General features: G+C 45.1%; 1 protein-coding gene and 1 pseudogene across 2 annotated transcripts in view; one reads left to right on the top strand and one right to left on the bottom strand.

Annotated features, from left to right (window-relative positions):
* The window catches only part of Lin54 (lin-54 DREAM MuvB core complex component), a 73724-nt gene extending 72057 nt beyond the window's left edge, over window positions 1-1667 (bottom strand). Inside the window, exon 1 of one of the 2 annotated variants that reach the window (XM_004653391.3) lies at window positions 1606-1667. The gene's annotated coding sequence lies outside the window, so the exon portion shown is untranslated. The remainder of the gene's footprint in view (window positions 1-1605) is intronic. The other variant, XM_004653393.3, reaches the window with a different exon arrangement.
* A 13166-nt stretch (window positions 1668-14833) lies between these two features.
* Window positions 14834-16238, top strand: LOC123458687 (annotated as a pseudogene).
* The last annotated feature ends 425 nt before the right edge of the window (window positions 16239-16663 follow it).

The raw sequence follows: 16663 nt of genomic DNA, 5'->3' as shown, positions 1-16663 counted from the left end.
CAAAAGCCAGGCGGAAGGGGGCATAAGAACAATAACTCACATTCTTTCATTTTCAGAAAGACACTTGAGAGGGATGGTGGAATGTGTTTCATGTGGGTTTGTACACACGCCATGGAGACCTTTAATGTCACTCGCCAACTCTGACATTCTACTCCTCCCGCAGAACCACTCTTGACAGAGTGAGACAGCTCCACACGCATGTCAGACCTCCCTGACACCTTTGCAAAGGCAAATCCTCATGCCAATAGTGGACAAAATCTTAGTTGCTTTTTTTTTTAAATAAGGTTCTAAACTATTTTTCTCTCCCCCTAAATCTGGTCATTTCTGCCCATGAACACTGTGACTTCCAATTTGTCGTCCGTTCAGAATGTTAAAGCGCCACCAAATTTAAAGCGTATTGAGTCAATTGTGTAAATGTTCATGACTGATCAACTTTTAGCTTATAGAAAATACACCCCTAAGCTAAAATCCCTTGCCAAATGTTTTTAGCATCGAAGCCACTAAGATTTAAAAAAAAAAAAAAAACAGCTGCTGTTGATTTATTTCTACAAGGCACTGAAAGTAAACAGCTTGCTTTAGAACAAGACCTTAGACTTACCTATTCGACCCCTACCAGCTTCTCTCATTATTCAGAAAGAAAAAAAAAGGTCTTTTTTTTCAATCATCTAAGAAACAAGGACACATAACCCAGGCTTTTGGTAAGTCCAGCATTAAAAAAAAAAAAAAATAGCCATTTTGGTAGTTTCACAAAGGTTTAATAAACACCCATTCAAAATCTGGATTACCATTTAACTAAAACGTAAGGTCTAATTTCAAGGATAGAAATGGACTTTTTTTTAAAAAAGTAAGAAAAGGTAGAGACGGAAGCCATTCCATTTCCCTACCTTGTTGGAATGACAACTCCACTCCATATAAAAGTACGTAGGCTCCGGCTTAAACAAGCGCTACCTACCACCGGCTCCAAGCCGCGTCTCCTTTTATCTGCAGCAGACTACACGCCGAGGGTGTCCCGGTGTCCCCAGTTTCTCCTTCGGTAAACTCTACTTCCCCACCAACAGCCCCTTCCACCCGCACTGAGGGTTGTTTACCGTTGCTTGGCCAAGGCAGGTCGCAGCCCGCTCCCTTCCCCCGTGCACCTCGGGAACACTATGACATTTGGCTGGTGGGCTTCGCGAGGGAAACGGACACGGCGACGGGAGTCCATATATATACAAAGGGGCGCGGGAAGAGCGCGGCTGCGGGCAGCAGCGAAGGGAGGCGCTGCTACGAAATGACACAGCAGCAAAACCGGTTCCCAGCAGCCCGGGGCCGACACGGGCGCCGTGTGCGTGTCCTCCAGACCGCCGGGCGGCCGGCCGGCACGACGACTGACAGCCGCGCCCCCGGGCGCCGGCGGGAAGGGCCGAGCCGCGCCGATCCTCCGCCCCCTTCATCCCCGCGGCCCGCCGACGGGAGCCCGCTCCCCGCACGGCCCACCGACACCCGGTCTGCCGGAGGGAGCGGTCCGGAGCCCTCCGCCCGCGCGGCCCCTCCGCCCTCCCTCTCTCTCTTCTCTCTCTCCCGCCCGCCCGCCTCTCGGCTCCCATCGCCGGAGCTGACACTCACCCAAGCCGGCGGCGCCGCCGCCTCCTTCTCGCGCCGCGCTCCCTGGGCTCCCAGCAGCCGCGGCGGCGGCGGCGCCTCCGAGACACAGACCCGGGTTTGTTCAAAATCACGCGCCCAGCGCCATTCCACCGCCGCATCCCATAATACGCCGGGCCCGCCCCGCCCGCGCCTGCGCCTCCGCCTCCGCCCGCCCCTGCGCGCCGCCGGCTTCCTCGGCCACGCCCCTTCCGCGCGCCGTCCCGCCCCTGCGAGCCACCGCCTCCTTCGCTCCGCCCCTTCCTTCGCTCTGGCCCGCCCCCTCTTCCCGCGGGCTTCCTTAGCCCCGCCCCTTCCGCGCTCCCCGCCCCGCCCCTTGTCAACCCGAGCGCGCGTCATTCCGCCGCTGTCCGGGCGGAGTGGGCTCCCCGTGACGCCGGGTGGGCCCTCAATGGAAGCCTTGGCACCCAACATCCCATCGGGCTGGGGACGGACCCGGCTGACCCGGTTCGCGGCGGCAGTTGGGAGGGACTGTGTCTGCGCGCTGGACGCGCGATCTCCAGCGTGCCTCATCTTTTGGGTGAGGAGTGATCAGTTTTCACAAATGCTAAATCTTTTTTTTTTTTCCACACGAATTTGCAAGGGAGCCCGAAAAAGCCCTTGGGAGACCACAGAGTTTGTAAAGACCTTTTTTATTCCCCCCTCACACACAGCATAAACCGTAGACTAATACAATAAGAATTCTTTGTATTCAACCATCTATCTTTTCCTTCATTTCTCCCCGCTATTTATAAGGAAAGAGGCATCGAAAACTACTCAGTGTGAGACTAGAACTACGCAGGTGAGACCATAGAATAAAAGCGTATAACTAGAACTGTGAGATGCGCCATCGTCCTCAGAGCACCGTGGAGGAGCTGAGAACCGGTTGGAAGCAACAATCATTTTTTTTTAATTTTTTATTTATTTATTTGAGAGTGACAGACACAGAGAGAAAGACAGATAGAGGGAGAGAGAGAGAGTGGGCGCACCAGGGCTTCCAGCCTCTGCAAACAAACTCCAGATGCGTGCGCCCCCTTGTGCATCTGGCTAACGTGGGACCTGGGGAACCGAGCCTCAAACCGGGGTCCTTAGGCTTCACAGGCAAGCACTTAACCGCTAAGCCATCTCTCCAGCCCAGCTGCCATTTTTTAATATTTATTTATTTGAGATAGAAAAAGAGAGAATGGGCATGCCAGAGCCTTTGGCCACTGCAAACAAACACCAGACGCATATGCCACCTTGTGCATCCGGCTTTACGTGGATACTGGAGAATTGAACCTGGGTCCCTTGGCTTTGCGACAAGGACCTTAACCGCTAAACCATCTCTCCATCCCAGCAATAATCATTTTAATAATCAGATTCTCCTGGCTTAAATTCTGAAGTGTCCACTTATTACTACGTAAACTTTGTTTCTTTTCTTGTCTACAAAATTAAAAACACAACTTCCTAAGGTTCAGATGATTGAGGGAGAGGTAGCCAGCTGCAACAGAGTGTCTACCTTAAATGCTTATCCTACTGACATACCATACCTTCCCGCCCAAGTTCAAAGGTTTAGGGAGGCAAATGGCATGAAATTAGCAGAGGTTTAAAAGCGGAAACGCTATGGCATGTATAAGGAAGTGGAAAGTTGAATGACATAAACGGGTTTTATGAGAAATCTTGAGAGCACGTGAGAAATCCTTCTGGTCAAAACTAGTGTTGCCCTGGGACATGCCTGCAAGAAAGGAAAAGACGGAGTCACGAACTGGCTAGAGTTTGAGAAGTTTCTCAGCCCTAGCTACTATAATTCTGACAATACCCAAAGCAGTACCCACACAATAAGGAAACGCTTTCCTTGTTACTGTGATTTTGTTACAAAGACATGAGGTCATTGCAGCCAGGATGGCTTGGGTTTCTATGTAATCACCTGCCTTTGAATTTGTGGCACTTTCTTCCTTAGCCTCTCAAGTCCTGGGATATCAAGCATTTGACACCAAGCCAAACTTAATCTTTTACAATAGGTGCATAATCCTTTATCAACAATCTTTGTTGTTGTTGTTTTTCGAGGTTTTTCACTCTCGCCCAGGCTGACCTGGAATTCACTCTGTATTCTCAGGGTGGCCTGGAACTCCAGGAGATCCTCCTACCTCTGTCTCCGGGATGCAGAGATTAAAGGCGTGGCCCGGCCTTTATCAACAATTTTAAAATACAAAATGTTTTGGAAACTGAATTGTTTCGTTTTTGGGGTAGGGTCCCACTTTAGCCCAGGCTGACTCCGAATTCACTATGTACTCTCTAAGTGGACTAGAACTCACCATGAGCCTCCTACCTCAGTCAGCCTCCCAAGTGTTGGCATTAGAGATGTGGTCAACCACACCTGGCTTTTATCTTTTTAATATTTTTATTTATTTTGGGGGGAGAGAGAATGGGAATGGGCATGCAGGACCTCTAGCCACTGCAAACTCCAGACACATGCTACCTTGTGCATCCAGTTTTATGTGGGTCCTGGAGAATGAAACCTGGGTCCTTTGGTTTTGCAAGCAAATGCCTTAACTGCTAAGCCATCTATGACAAAATGAAAATCTAGTCTCCCTCTCTCCCCGCCCCCTGTGTGTGTGTGTGTGTGTGTGTGTGTGTGTGTGTGTGTGTGTGTATTCACTATATAGTCTCAGGGTGGCCTCAAACTCACTCTCCTACCTCCTGAGTGCTGGGATTAAAGGCATACACCACCACGTCCAGCATTTTAGGACTTTTGAAGTTTGACTTACTGCATTTTACACTGTGAAAGGGCCATGAATGAGCCTATGGGAGCCAGGGGTGGAGTGTTATGGTTTGAATGTGAAACATCCTCATAAACTCATGTGTTTGAAAACCTGTTCCCTAGCTGATAGAGAAGCGGGTGACTGGGGGAAAAGGGGCAAGTCTTGAGGGTTTATTTTTTTAATTTTTTTTTTTTTTTGAGTTAGGGTCTCACTGTAGCCCAGGCTGACCTAGAATTCACTATGGAGTCTCAGGGTGGCCTCGAACTCAGCGATTCTCCTACCTCTGCCTCCCGAGTGCTGGGATTAAAGGCGTGTGCCACCATGCCTGGCTATTTTTTTTTTTTGCCTTTTTAAATTTTTATTTTATTTGAGAGAGAGAATAGGCACACCAGGGTCTTCTGCCACTATAAATGAACTCCAGACTCTTACGCTACCTTGTGCTTTTTTTTTTTTTTTTTTTTGGCTTATGTGGGTACTGGGTAGTTGAACCTAGGTCCTTTGACTTTGTAGGCAAGCGCCTTAACCACTAAGCCATCTCTCCAGCCCAAGCCTTGAGGGTTATATTTAGCTCTGCTTCCGGCCCAGGCTCTTTGCTTTCTGATCTGCCAAGATGGAACAAGTGGTTACTTGCTGCTCTACAATGAAGTCTGCTAGGTACCCCACCCCACTGCCAGAACAATGATGGACTGCGTTTACTCTTTCAAACCACAAGCCAAAATAAACTCTTCCTTTCTGTGATGTTTAACCTACCTTGTCAACCTGACTGCATTTAGAATGCTTCACCATGGAAGCACACATGTAAGGGTGCTTCCAGAAAGGTTTAGCAGAAGGGGGAAGACCCATCCTAATAAAGGTGACTCTATCCCAGTCTGAGGTCACAGACTGAATAAAGGGAGAAAGCAAGTCAAGTGACTTAACTGCTAGGCCATCTCTCTCTGCTCCCTGAGTGCAGATCCAGTGGGACCAGCCATCGCATGCTGCTGCCAACACTTAGCTGTCAGGACGGACGTGTGCCAAAATGATCCCTTCTTTCCTTAAAATATTCTTGTCAGACATTTTGTCACAGTGATGACGCGAATAATACAACCTGCCTCTAGCTCCAGGCATGTTTTTGTTCCTGCTGTTTGCTGCCACAATGTAAACAAACTGTCTCACACTCTGGCCAATATGGAAGAAGCCTCTCCACTATGCCTTCCCCAGTATGACGAAATGAAATCCCAGAAACAAAGATTCCAGACAATCCTTTCCTCCTTCAAGTTGTTCTGTCAGGTATTTTGTCACAGTGACAAAGTAATGCAACAAGTATTGTAGATCATCTTGTTCCATAGCTCTTGGATCCTCTCTTTTACCTCCACCAGCTCTTTCTCCTTTGGTTCTCAATTTGAAGTTTTTCTCTTTTATAATTTTTTTGATATTTATTTATTTATTTATTTTTCATGGTAGAGTCTCACTCTAGCCCAGGCTGACCTGTAATTCACTATGGAGTCTCAGGGTGGCCTTGAACTCACGGCAATCCTCCTACCTCTGCCTCCCAAGTGCTGGGATTAAAGGCGTGTGCCACCACACTTGGCTATTTTTATTTATTTGAGAGACAGAGACAGGAGAATATGGGTGCCCCAGTGCCTCTTGCCCCTGCAAATGAATGTCAAACACAGGCACCATTTCATGTATCTGGCTTTACATGGCTACTGGGGAATTGATCACGAGCTGGCAGGCTTTGCAAGCAAGTGCCTTTAACCACTGAACCAATTCCCTAGCTCCTCATTTTGAATTATTTCTATCAACAGGTCTCGAAGTTCCCTGATGCTTTCCTTGGCTGTGCTATCTACTCATAACTTCACTGAAGATATTCTTCCTTGCTCTTCAGCTGTGTTTTGTTGGGGGCTGGAGGGATGGCCTAGCAGTTAAGTCACTTGACTGCGAAGCCTAAGGACCCAGATTCTATTCCCCACTACCCATATAAGCCGGATGCACAAGGTGGCTCATGGAGTCTGGAGTTCGTTTGCAGTGGCTGGAGGCCCAGGCGCACCCATTCCCTCTCTATCTATCTATCTATCTATCTATCTATCTATCTATCTATCTACCTACCTACCTACCTATCTGCCTCTCCTTCTTGCTCTCAAATTAAAAAAAAAAACAAACAGATGTGTTTTGTTTTTAGCACTTCCTATTCACAAGTTCCCTTAGATTCTCCCCGCTTTCTGTGTTACCTCTCTATGCATTGTCTACATCTTCTATTAAAGCTTTCTAATATAAGTCACCATTTTCTGAAGTCCCTTGCCTGTTAACTCTTAACCTCTGGATTTCTTTGTCTCTTGATTGTAGTGTGTTTGAATGTACAACTTTCTCATAATTGTATCCTCCACCTCCTGTATGCACAGAGAGATGGATATAAATACTATTTAGGTCTGAAAATGCTCCTGTACCTTCTGCTAGGTTATTAGCCTGAGAGGTTGAGTCAGTCTGTGAAGAGTTAAGTGCGGTTTGGGTTTGGTCGTTACATGTTTACTTTTAGTGTCCTATCTTTTTCCAATCCCTTTATGGTAACTGTGTGTTTGTTTGCAGCTTTCTGTTTTCTGTGCTCCTGGAACTCAGAGAGGGTGTTTCTCCAAGGTCATGCCTTTCTCAAGATTGATACTTGGTACTTGCTAAACTGATTGAGAGTCAGGGATCAGGGAGGAAAGGTGACAGATTTTTAGGTTTTTTTTTTTTCAAATTCAGTCTGGGGTAGGTTCTGATTCCTGGGTCTAGATGGGACTTTTTTCTGTGGTCTTAGCCCTTCTCCAGGACATGGCTCTAATGGTCTGGTCTGTAGCAGGCAGTTTTCAGTCCTTCTCACAGGGGTCAAAGGTTTTAAATTTTTCTGTTCCTCTAGATGTAATGACCCATGAGGACAAGATTTGCTGTCTTCCAGACATCCTTTCTTTCTTTCTTTTCTTTTCTTTTTCTTTTTCTTTTTTTTTTTTTTCTTGGTTTTTCGAGGTAGGGTCTCATTCCTCTAGCTCTTTTCTGGTTAATAAATAAATAACATTTGGGCTGGAGAGATGGCTTAGCAGTTAAGCGCTTGCCTGTGAAGCCTAAGGACCCCGGTTCGAGGCTCGGTTCCCCAGGTCCCACGTTAGCCAGATGCACAAGGGGGCGCACGCGTCTGGAGTTCGTTTGCAGAGGCTGGAAGCCCTGGCGCGCCCACTCTCTCTCTCTCCCTCTATCTGTCTTTCTCTCTGTGTCTGTCACTCTCAAATAAATAAATAAAAATAAATAAAAATAAAAATAAATAACATTTTTCTTAATGAAAGGGATGAAGGCCGGGCGTGGTGGTGCATGTCTTTAATCCTAGCCCTCGGGAGGCAGAGGTAGGAGGATTGCCACAAGTTCGAGGCCACCTTAAGACTACATTGTTAATTCCAGGTCAGCCTGGACCAGAGTGAAACCCTACTTTGAAAAACCAAAAAATGGGGAGGTAATATGGTGGAGATTGGAATTTCAAAGGGGAAAGTGTCAGGGGGGAGGGAGGGAATTACCATGGGATATTTTTTTATAATCATGGAAAATGTTAATAAAAATTAAAAAAAAAATTGGAAAGAGCCAGATGTGATGATGCATGCCTTTAATCCCAGCACTTGGGAGGCAGAGGTAGGAGGATTGCCTTAAATTCAAGGCTACCCTGAGAAGGCATAGTGAATTCCAGATCAGCCTCGGCTAGAGTGAAATCCTACCTTGAAAAACCAAACCTTAATACATATGTATGTGTATATATATTTGAGAGAGAAGAGGTGGGGAGGGGGGGCAGATTGAGAATGGACACACCAGGGCCTCCAGCCACTGCAAACAAACTCCATATGCATGTGCCACCTTGTGGATCTGGCTTACGTGGATCCTGGAGAATTGAGCCTGACTCCTTAGATTTTGCACAAAAGTGCCTTTAACCACTAAGCCATCTCTGCACCCCACTTCCCCCATTCATCCCTTTTAGTCTTGTCCTCCTAAGAGCAAGTGTCTGAACTTCCCTGTGCCTTGCCCCTCTTTTCCCCAGCCTGTATGCCCTAGAAGACTTTCTTCTACCCTGACCCCAGTCTTTGTTCTGGGTGCTCAGGAGAGGTACACAGAGAAGAGTCCAGTAATGGATGTGAACCCCCTTTATGATGACGGCTCCCCTGGGGTTCTACAAGCATGCCAATACACAGTCATTACTAGCTATTGTGGTTATGATCTGAAATGTTCCCCAAAAGCTGTGTACAAAACCTATGGGGTATTGGGAGGTGATAGAAAGAGTAGGAGGGGTTATGTCATTGTCCCTGAAGAGCACATTGAGAACACAGCCCCCTTTTCTCTTTTTTTTTTTTTTTGTATTTTTTTAAATTTTTATTAACATTTTCCATGATTACAAAATATATCCCATGGTAATTCCCTCCCTCCCCACCCCTACACTTTCCCATTTGAAATTCCATTCTCCATCATATTACCTCCCCATCTCAATCATTGTACTTACATATATACAATATCAACCTATTAAGTATCCTCCTCCCTTCCTTTCTCTTCCCTTTATATCTCCTTTTTAACTTACTGGCCTCTGCTACTAAGTATTTTCATTCTCACGCAGAAGCCCAATCATCTGTAGCTAGGATCCACATATGAGGGAGAACATGTGGCGCTTGGCTTTCTGGGCCTGGGCCCTTTTCTCTTCTCCTTCTTTCCTTCCTTCTTTCCTGTCTCCCTCCATTTTTCCTTCCTTCCCTCCCTTCTCTTTCCTTCCCCTTTCTTTCATTCTCTCTCTCCCTCTATAACTGGGACTGAAACCTCTAAAGCTACAAAAGCCACGAACTAAATCAAATCTTTCCTTTCTTTATTTTTTACTTATTTTTATGTGTTTTTGGTAAATTTCTTATGAGTGAGACAGAGAGAGAAACCAGATGTGTGCACTACCTCGTGCACATGTACACACAACCTTGCACACCGGCATCAACTTGTGCGTCTGGCTTACATGGGCCCCGGAGAGTCAAACCTGGTGCCTTAGGCTTTACAGGAAAGCATTTTAACCACTACGCCATCTCTCCAACCTTTTTTCATGTTTTTGAGATGGACCCTTGCTGTGTAGGTCTTAACTCATGATCCTGCTATTTCATATTCCCAAGTGCTGGGGCTATAGACATCCTTTTATTTCACAGGAGTTGGTCACAGTAATGGAAAACTTTCCTATACATCCATTTGTTTAGAAAGTAGCTGACCTCCTTCCCAAGCCCTGCCACAGATAACCCATAATTCTGGACTGCTCCCCCCTCTAGGCAATTCTGATATATATATTTTGAGATAGGGTCTTACTCTAGCCCAGACTGACCTGGAATTCACTATGTAGTCTCAGAGTGGCCTCGAACTCAAAGCGATCCACCTACCTCTGCCTCCCAAGTGCTGGGATTAAAGGCGTGCGCCACCACGCCTGGCTCCAGCAATTCTGATTTTTGATATCACAAGAAATTATTTTGTTTCATCTTCATCTAGGTTGGCCCTTATTGCAATCATTTTTTTGTGTCTGGCTTTTTTCATACATAATATTCTTCTTTTAATTTTATTTATTCATGTGTAAGGGGAAAGAGAGAACACCAGGGCCTCTAGGTGCTGCAAAGGAGCTCCAGATATATGCACCACTTTGTGCATCTGGTTTTACATGGGTACTGGGGAATTGAACCCAGGTAATTAGGCTTTGCAGGAAAGTGCCTTAACCTTTAAGCCATCTCTCCAGCCCTCACACATAATATACTTGAGGGGATGAAGGAACTGTTCAGTGGTTAAGACATTATCCTGCAAAGCCAAAGGACCCAGGTTCAATTCTCCAGGACCCACATGAGCCAGATGCACAAGGTGACACTTGCATCTGGAGTTCATTTTCAGTGGCAAGAGGCCCTGGTATGCCCATTCTCTCTCTCTCACTCTCCCTCTTTTTTGTGTTTCTAATAAATAAATAAAATTTAAAAAATAATAATACCTTTGAGATTGCATAATGTTCTTAAGATTGATTCATTCTGTTGCATATGTCTGTAGTTCCTTCCTCTCCAATGTGAAACAGTATTCTATTAGATGAATAGACTAAGTTTCACTTATTTTCTCTTCTGACAGTGGACATTTGAGACCTTTCCACTTTTGGCTATCATAAATAACGTAGCTAACAATCTTTATACAAGGGGCTGAAGGGATGGCTTAGAGGTTAAGGTGCTTGACCGCAAAGCCAAAAGACCCAGGTTTGATTCTCCAGGATGCATATAAGCCAGATGCACAGGGTGGCACATGAATCTGGAGTTCATTTATAGTGACTAAAGGCCCTGGCACACCCATCTCTCTCTCTCTCTCTCTCTCTCTCTCTCTCTCTCTCTCTCTGCCTCTTTCTCTCTCTCAAACAAATAAGAATTAAAAAACAAGCTGGGTGTGGTGGCACACGCCTTTAATCCCAGCACTTGGGAGGCAGAGGTAGGAGGATTGCCGTGAGTTCGAGGCCACCCTGAGACTCCACAGTGAATTCCAGGTCAGCCTGGGCTATAGTGAGACCCTACCTTGAAAAACCAAAAAGAAAAAGAAAAAAAAAAGAATTAAAAAACAAACAAAAACAGAAAAAAAACCTTTATAGTGGCACATGCCTTTAATCCCAGCATTCAGGAGGCAGAGGTAGGAAGATTGCCATGAGTTTGAGGCCACCCTGAGACTACATAGTGAATTCTAGGTCAGCCTGTCCTAGAAGAAAACCATACCTCAAAAACAAAAACAAAAACAAAAACACCGCTCCCCCCAAAAAGCAACAAAGAAGGGGAACAGCCAGTGAGTTAAATTCTGGTTATATCAGAATTAAACAAAAAACACAAAACTATGTTCCCACTTTTATTTAATATAGTACTGGAAGTCTTAGCCATAGCAATAAGGCCAGAAACACACATTAAAGGGATACAAATTGGAAAGGAAGATATCAAGTTATCATTATTTGAAGATGACATGATTCGGTACATAAAGGACTCTAAAGACTACCAACAAACTGTTAGAGCTGATAAACACCTATAGCCATGTAGCAGGATACAAAATAAATACACAGAAATCAGTAGCTTTCCTATATGCTAACAACAAACACAGAGGATGAAATTAGAGAATCACTTCCATTCACAATTGAATTTAAAAAAAAAAGTACCTTGAAATAAACCTAACTAAGGAAGTGAAAGATCTCTACCATGAAAACTTTAAAACACTCAAGCGAGAAATTTCAGAAGACACTAGGAAATGGAAAAACATCCCTTGTTCTTGGATTGGGAGAATCAATATTGTGAAAATGGAAATCTTACCAAAAGCAGCCTACACATTTAATGCAATCCCCATCAAAATTCCAATGGCATTCTTCACAGAAGTAGAAAAAAAAACAATCCAAAAATTAATTTGGAAGCTGTGGTGGTTTGATTCAGGAATCCTCCATAAACTTAGGTGTTCTGAACGCTAGATGACCAGCTGGTGGAGATTTGGGGATTAACGCCTCCTGGAGGCAGTGCATTGTTGGGGGAGGGGTTAAGGGTGATATAGCCAGTTCCCCTTGCCAGTGTTTGGCACACTCTCCTGTTGCTATTGTCCACTTTATGTTGGCCAGGGGATGATGTCCACCCTCTGCTCATGTTTTCCCCTGCCATTCCATTGTGGAGCTTCCACTTGAACCTTTAAGCCCAAATAAACCTCTTTTTCCCAGAAGCTGTTCTTGGTTGGGTAATTTCTACTAGCAATGCAAACCTGACTGCAACAGTAAAGTGGTACCAGGAGTGGGGTTGTTGCTAAATACCTGACTGTGTGGCTTTGACCTTTTGGAGCTGATTTTCAAGAGGAATGTGGAAGGAGTTGAAACCTTGGCATAAGAGATGCCTTGCAGTGCTGTAAGTACAGCTTGATGGACTATTCTGGTCTAAGCTGCAAGACCTGAATGCAGTAAGAACTATGGACTGTGAGGTTTGGCTTATGAGAGTATGAGCTTTGCTTGGACTGAGCTGGCAGTTTGAGTGAGAAGCTTGCTCGTATGCCCATGTCCTGAGAAATTGTGCAGGGTTTCTTTGCATAGAAATGAACTGGAGTGAGCAGAGTGATATTGCAAAGAAAAAATGAAATCTTTGGGCCTAAATTACTGCCCATTAAAATGCAAATTGTTTGAAGATTACAACCTTTAAGATTGGGTTAGCTGACCTGCACTGAGGCAATATGAAGAATGTAGACTCTTTTGAAGGAGGCTGAATGTCCTATTCTTCAAAGTCTGCTTTATTCCCCCCTGGATTAACAAGTTGGCACCCTACCAGATATTGTGGAGAATAAGAAGTGCAGGAAAGGGGGCTGGAGAAATGGCTTAGCTGTTAAGGCATCTGCCTGCAAAGCCAAAGGATCTCAGTTTGATTCCCCAGGACCCACGTAAACCAGATGCACAAGGAAGCACATGCATCTGAAGTTCGTTTGCAGTGGCTGGAGGCCCTGGCACACCCATTCTCTCCATCTTACTCTCAAATAAATAAATAAAATATATTTTAAAAAATAAGAAAAAGTGCAGGAAAGAGACGGTCATTGAGTTTGCCACACGGCCTTGTGTTTTGAAACTGGCCATGGGCAGTGTGAAGCAGGTTTGCTGGATGCCTGCATGGAGACCCCATGGGGCCATGAGAATGAACTGTGGATTGTAGTGGAGATTTCGGGACCATGAGATGGCTGCTGAGGAAAGCTGTCAGTCCAATGAAGTTTTCCAGGACTGTGAGTAGCCTAGCTGGAGGCAGAATTGAAATGCCAGAGACTTGTTGCTCCTTAGAATTATTGGACTTGGAGATTTGTCACTAACTAGAGTTGTTGGACTTGAAGCTACAGAGTTTGATGTTTGCTCTGGCTGTTTTAAATCTTTTATAGGTTGAATGTTTCTTTGCTATGCCCAATGCCATGTTTTGTAGTGTGAATGTTTATTCTGTGCCATTATGGTTTGTTTTTGTTTTTGAGGCAGAGTCTCACTCTAGCTCAGGCTGACCTGTAATTCACTATGTCATCTCAGGGTGGCCTTGAACTCACAGCAATCCTCCTACCTTGCCTCCCCAGTGCTGGGATTAAAGGCGTGCACCACCATGCCCGGCTCCATTATGGGTTTTTTTGAGGTTATTTTTTGGTATCATGGCTGAGTTAAAAGATCTTGGACTATGGGGATGTTTGAACATCATTGGGATTGATAAAAATTATGGGGACTTTTAAAGTTAAAAGAATGCATTGCATTTTACATCATGAACGTTTATCAGTTTATGGGGGCTAGTGGCGGAATGTGGTTGTTTGATTCAAAAGTCCCCCATAAACTTAGGTGTTCTGAATGCTAGATCACCAGCTGGTGGAGATTTGGGAATTTATGCCTCCTGGAGGCAGTATATTGTTGGGGATGGGCTTATGGGTGTTATAGCCAGTTTCCTCTTGCCAGTGTTTGGCACACTCTCCTGTTACTATTGTCCACCTTATGTTGCCAGGGGGTGATATCCACCCTCTGCTCATGCCAGTGTTTTCCCCTGCCACTGTGGAGCTTCCCTTTGAGCCTTTAAGCCAAAATAAACCTCTTTTTCCCAGAAGCTGCTCTTGGTTGGGTGACTTCTATCAGCAATGCAAACCTGACTGCAATAGAAGCACAAAAATCTCGAATATCTAAAACATATTGAGCAGCAAAAGTAAGGCTGGTGGTATCACCATACCTGGTTTTATCCTATACTACAGAGCCATAGTAACAAAAACAGCATGGTACTGGCACAAAAACAGACATGTAGATCAGTGGAACAGAATAGAGGACCCAGATGTAAGCCCAGGTAGCTATAGCAATCTGATATTTGACAAAAATGCCAAAAATACTCACTGGAGAAAAGACAGCCTCCTCAGTATATTATGATGGGAAAACTGGATATGTATCTGTAGACGGATGAAAATATGTCCTTATCTCTCTTCATGAACAAGAATTAAATCCAAATGGATCAAAGATCTTAATATCAGACCTTAAACTCTGAAACTGCTGGAGGAAAAAGTAGGGGAAACCCTTCAACATATTGGTCTTGGCAAAGACTTTCTGAATATAACCCCCATTGCTCAGGCAATAAAGCAACAGGTTAACCGCTGGGACCTCATGAAATTACAAAGTTTTTGTATGGCAAAGGACACTGTGAATAGAGCAAAAAGGCAACCTATGGAATGGGAGAAAATCTTTGCCAGCTATATATCTGATAGAGGATTACTATCTAGGACATACAAAGAACTCAGGAAAATAAATAATAAGAAATCAAACAACCCAATTAAAAAATGGGCTATAGCCAGGCGTAGCGGCGCATGCCTTTAATCCCAGCACTCGGGAGGTAGGAGGATCGCCATGAGTTCAAGGCCACCCTGAGACTCCATAATGAATCCCAGGTCAGCTTGAGCTAGAGTGAGACCCTATCTCACAAAAAAGGGGGGGCTATGCTCTGGGGATGCACCCCCATGGGCCATACTGCCAGTGCAGGGGCAAGAGGACCTGCATCATGGGCACAGGACCGAGTGGATTTCATTACTGTAGTTATGAGTATTATTACAATTACATCCGTATAGCCGCCGAGTGTTTAGATGACCCTCCAGGATTCGGTTATGTGATTAAGAGATGTAGGAACAAGATTGGGGAAGACAACAAGGAATGTGATTGTGGTTCAAAAGAGGATTATAAAAAAGAGCGGTGCTGTGGACTGGGTTGTAGACTGAAACCAGGTGGCAACTGCTCCTTTGGGCTTTGCTGTCACCAGTGTCAGTTTTTTCCATCTGGATATGTGTGTAGGCAGGAAGAAAATGAGTGTGACCTTGCAGAGTATTGCAATGGGACCTCAAATCTCTGTCCTGGCGACAATTACAAGCAGGATGGGACTCATTTCAAGGACAAAGGCCTTTTTTTCAATAAGGGGTGCAGATCCAGATATATGCAATGCTGAAGTGTCTTTGGACCAGATGCCAAGGAGGCTCCTCATCGAGGCTACAAGGCACTTAATGTAATAGGTGATCAGGGGCTGGAGAGATGGCTTAGCGGTTAAGCGCTTGCCTGTGAAGCCTAAGGACCCCGGTTCGAGGCTTGATTCCCCAGGACCCACGTTAGCCAGATGCACAAGGGGGCGCACACGTCTGGAGTTCGTTTGAGGTGGCTGGAAGCCCTGGTGTGCCCATTCTCTCTCTCTCTGTCTCTCTCTCTCCCCCTCTCTCTCTGTCACTGTCAAATAAATAAATAAGAATATTAAAAAAAAAAATAGGTGATCAGTATGGTAACTGTGAGGTCCACAGAGTTTCTATTTCCAAACAGTGCACTCAGGCAAACATCATGTGTGGCAGACTACAGTGTGTAAATGTTAAGACCCTTCCTGATTTGCCAGATCACTCTATTCTCATCTCCATGGCAGATAATGTCATGTGCTGGGGTACAGCCTATCGCTTAGCTATGAACACCCAGGCAATACCTGACACTGGGGTGATAAATGATGATAAATGATGGTACCTCCTGTGGCCCAAACAAAGTGTGTGTGAACAGGACGTGTGTGAATATTCCATCCTAAAGTTTGACTATTTGTCTAAGAAGTGCAACAGCCGAGGCATTTGCAACCAGAAAAAGAACAGTCATTGCCTGTATGGTTGGGCCCCACCTCTCTGTGAGGAGGCAGGGTATGGTGGGAGCGCTGACAGTGGGCCCTGGGGCTGATAACAGAGAAGGTGCCCTCACCGTTCCAGGTTGTGTTTGTCATGCTGTTGCGCAGCGTTTTATTTGTCATCTCAGTGGTGGTTGCATTTTTCAGGCAATTGATAATGAAGAGTTTAACTGGTGAACCAAAAAGTAGAGTTGAACAGAATGTCATGAAATAAATATTTACCCAGGCAAAATCCTCAGTCAAAAAAAAGGGGGGCTATGGAACTAAATAAAGAGTTCTCAAAAGAAGAAATTTGGATGGCATATAAACATCTAAAATATTTTCAACATCCCTAGTCATCAGGGAAATGCAGATTAAAACTATGTTGAGATTCCATCTCACTCCTGTCAGATTGGCTAGCACCATGAAAACAAATGACCATAAATGCTGGTCAGGATGCAGAAAAACAGGAGCCCTTCTACACTGTTGGTGGGAATGCAATCTGGTCCAGCCACTGTGGAAATCAGTGAGGTTCCTGAGACAGCTAAAAAATAGATCTACCATATTACCCAGCTATAGCACTCCTAGGCATATACCCTAAGGACTTATCTCATTACCTTAGAGATACTTGCTCAACCATGTTTATTGCTACTCTATTCA

Source organism: Jaculus jaculus, chromosome 2, assembly GCF_020740685.1.
Source record: "Jaculus jaculus isolate mJacJac1 chromosome 2, mJacJac1.mat.Y.cur, whole genome shotgun sequence".
Lineage (NCBI taxonomy): Eukaryota > Metazoa > Chordata > Mammalia > Rodentia > Dipodidae > Jaculus > Jaculus jaculus.
Note: the sequence above shows the minus strand (reverse complement) of the source record. Positions and strands in the feature narration are given on the sequence as shown.